Source organism: Triticum dicoccoides, chromosome 6A (assembly GCF_002162155.2).
Source record: "Triticum dicoccoides isolate Atlit2015 ecotype Zavitan chromosome 6A, WEW_v2.0, whole genome shotgun sequence".
NCBI classification, from domain to species: domain Eukaryota; kingdom Viridiplantae; phylum Streptophyta; class Magnoliopsida; order Poales; family Poaceae; genus Triticum; species Triticum dicoccoides.
Genome location: NC_041390.1, coordinates 566,666,458 through 566,670,230, shown reverse-complemented (window position 1 = coordinate 566,670,230; position 3,773 = coordinate 566,666,458). Strand labels below are relative to the sequence as shown.

Genomic DNA, 3,773 nt, shown 5'->3' with positions numbered 1-3,773 from the left:
ATCGTTATTTCTTTAATTTTCTTTAATAAGACCTTTGTTGCAAAACATTCTCTTCTCTATTTTTCGGCAATAAGAGCCATGTTAGAAAACCTTTTCTTCTCTAAATTTCTGCAACAAGACCCATATTACACAAACCTCTTCTTCTTCTTCTTCTTCTTCTTCTTCTTCTTCTTCTTCTTCTTCTTCTTCTTCTTCTTCTTCTTCTTCTTCTTCTTCTTCAATTTTCTCCAACAAAACCCTTATTGCAAATGTTACAAACGCATATCCACCGCATCTAAATTTCTACAACAAGATCCATGTTGCAAAAACTGAAACAACATCTCTGACCACGTCATGCACTTGCGCAGTCATCATTTGTTGTCATCGTTCTGCAACACCACCGTTGTTGCAGAGATAAAATGAGGAAGAAGACGTTGTGCCGTAGGCCACGTATTGAGTAAGGGAGGTGGCGAACGCCCCACGCTTAATCGGACGGCAGATTTCCCTTGATTTTTTTAGCATCATAAACTTTATTCATCAAATGATAGCCAGATCGTTTACATAATGGTGAAAAATAAAGTCAAGGATGACAGTTTCCATACTTCAGACTTGCCAGAACTAATATAATATTTTGCTAAATCACCCACGACCGAATTGGCCTCTCTACTACGGAGATCAAAAGTGATACTAGCAAACTTCGGTGCCATGAGGAGCACTCGGCTATGATTGGTACGCATGCTCCCATATCTCTACTACTATTATTTATTTTTATTTACATTAAATAAACAAACAAGAACTTTCTTAAATGCACCCCACCATTAGTCCCACAACACCGCATGAACCAATCAGCACCACACGATTAGGCCCACAACTCTCAATCTAACCGTTATTATTAATGTAATACTTTTATGGTGTACACTTAACAATTTCCAACGACTGGAAATTGCAGGTCCCGCATCCGCAAACAAATCCCCATAATCACGGGAGGCACGCAAAAAATAAATCACCCACCCCTCGGATAATCAGGCAACGATCTCTTGTAATCACGCACCCTCGGTTAAACTTCAAAAGGAAAATTGCTCATCCCCGCGGTCCCTCCCAGCCACCGCCGTGCCACCCAGGGTGCAGGAGCCGCCGCGCCCCGGGCCTCGTGCCGCCCGCAGCATGCCGCACCGCCGTGCCACGAGGGAGCAGGAGCCGTCGTGACCTTGGAATCCCGATGTGCCGTCCACAGCGTGCTGCGCGCGGCGTCGCCGAGGGAGCAAGGAGCCGCCACCGCCACCCTTCACCGGCTCTGTGATGTCCCGAGCAGCAACTCGAGAATCACAGGACGAAGTGAGGTAATGGGAAGGGGATTGACCGAGAACGAAGGAGATTGAGAAGCTCAGTTCATTCATTAATTCAATAATACATCTGGATACATGGTTGGCTTATAAGTATGCCAGGACACACACTGCCCTCCGGGCCTCACTCCTTATACACCAAGTCTACAGACTGACGGGTCATGTACCCAGGACATGACACTTCCCTGCCGTCGAAATTGTGCTAGTCTCAAGTGCAATACTCTAGTGAAGCTGGCCTCGGCAACTACAAACCATGAAGTCACCAGAATAGCATGACCATCGAGAATGTTGAAATATGTAACGTAGGGTGTTTGGCGTGTGTGAGTTGTAATCTGATCTGGGTTAGTTCGGCTTGGTCTCCATCGTACATAATATTGTGTAGGTTGTTGTAAAACATGGAGACCAAGCTAGCTACGTCCAGATCGTATCTCCTGTAAACTCCTCGGCCTTTGAGCCCTTTATAACACGCAGCGCGTCCCTGCAGGTTGCATACGCTTCCACCAGATTTTGTATGGTATCAGAGCCACGTCTCTTCCTCATCTACGAACATGTCGCATAGCTCGTCGTCCTCCTCGGCAGCCCTCCCCAACCCCTTCAGCGACCAAGTCATGGAGAAGTTAACCCGTGATAACTTCCTGCCATGGAAGACTCAGGTGCTGCCCTCGATCCGTGGTGCCAATCTGATGGGATACCTTGATGGCACACGAGCGGCTCCGGCAGAGGAGATTGATCAAACCCAGGCGGACAAGACCGTCGCCAAGGCGCCAAACCCAGAGTACTTGGCGTGGGTGGCTTGGGATCAGCAGATCCTTGGCTACCTGTTCCGTTCCCTCTCCCGCGATGTCCTGCTGCAAGTGATGGACAAAACCACCTCATGCGGCTTGTGGGAGGCGATCGAGGAGATGTTCTCGTCGCAGTCTCGCGCCCGTGTCATCCAGCTTCGGACGCAGCTCACCAACACCAAGAAGGGAGACTTGTCTGCCTCCGCCTACTTCACGAAGATGAAGGGTTTGGCGGATGAACTTGCTGCAGCGGGCAAGAAGATGGACGAAGATGATCTAATCTCACAAATTCTTGCAGGTTTAGATGCAGACTACAACCCTCTCGTACAGGCAATCTCCGCCAACAACGCCACCGTGCCAATCACGCTCCCTGCCCTCTTCTCTCATCTCCTTGTGGCGGAGGGACGGCTGGAAGCGCGGAACGTCTAGTACTCGGTGAACCTCGCTGCAAAAGGAGGCCGCAACAGCAACTACACCAACTACGGCAACCGTGGCGCGCCCCCAAACTACTCCAACAACTGCCGCAATGGGGGCAGCTACTCCAACAGCAACAACCGCGGTGATGGCCGTGATAGCCGAGGCGGCGGCGGCAGCTACTCGCCCAACCACTACCAGCAGCAGCACCATGGTGGCGGCTCCTCCAACTTCTCCAGCAATAAGAACACCGTTGTGTGTCAGATTTGTGGCTAGGAGGGCCATGATGCATACAACTGTTGGAACAGGTTCAAGAAAAACTACAAGAGGAAAGAAAAATCCGCCAATGCAGCGGCTACCTCCTATGGTGTTGATACCAATTGGTATCTTGACACCGGGGCGACGGACCATGTCACGGGCGACCTGGACAAGCTTACTGTTCGTGAACGCTACACCGGCCATGAACAAGTCCACGCAGCAAACGGGATAGGTATGGAAATTGCACATGTTGGTCATTCTCAGATTCATACCCATGATCGTCCCATTCATCTTAAAAATTTCTTGCATGTCCCAAGTTCCACAAAAAATTAATTTCTGCTCACAAACTTGCTCATGACAGCAATACTTTCCTTGAAATTTACCCGGAGTTCTTTTCTATCAAGGAACAGGGAACGGGGAGAATGCTGCTGTGCACTCGGAGTAGGGGTGGCCTTTATCCTCTAGGTCATACACCATCCATCCATCAAAAGCATGCTCTTGGGGTGTCGTCTTCTCGGTGGCATGGACGCTTAGAGCATCCTTCGTTCACCATAGTTGATCAAGTTGTCAAGAAACATAGTCTTCCTGTGTCAAATAAAAGTCATGAGTCTGTTTGTGACGCCTATCAAAAGGCAAAAAGTCATCAACTTCTGTATCCTCGGTCTACTAGTGTCTCAAGTGCTCCTTTAGAGCTCATATTTTCGGATGTTTGGGGTCCTGCTGTTCCTTCTGTTGGAAGGTTTACCTATTATGTTAGCTTTATTGATGACTTCAGTAAATTTACATGGATCTATTTGATAAAGCACTGGTCTGATGTCTTTCAGAAATTTCATGATTTCCAACAACGCGTTGAACGCTTGTTTGATAGAAAAATTCTTGCCATCCAAACAGATTGGGGTGGCGAGTATCGCAAGTTAAATTCCTTTTTTGAGCGCATTGGCATTTCGCATCATGTTTCGTGCCCCCATGCACATCAACAAAACGGTTCTGCTGGACG

The 3,773-nt window shown here is 48.4% G+C and overlaps 1 pseudogene; it reads left to right on the top strand.

The window, feature by feature from the left end:
• The first annotated feature begins 2,362 nt into the window (after nucleotides 1-2,362).
• LOC119319814 lies at nucleotides 2,363-2,446 on the top strand (annotated as a pseudogene).
• Nucleotides 2,447-3,773: the final 1,327 nt, after the last annotated feature.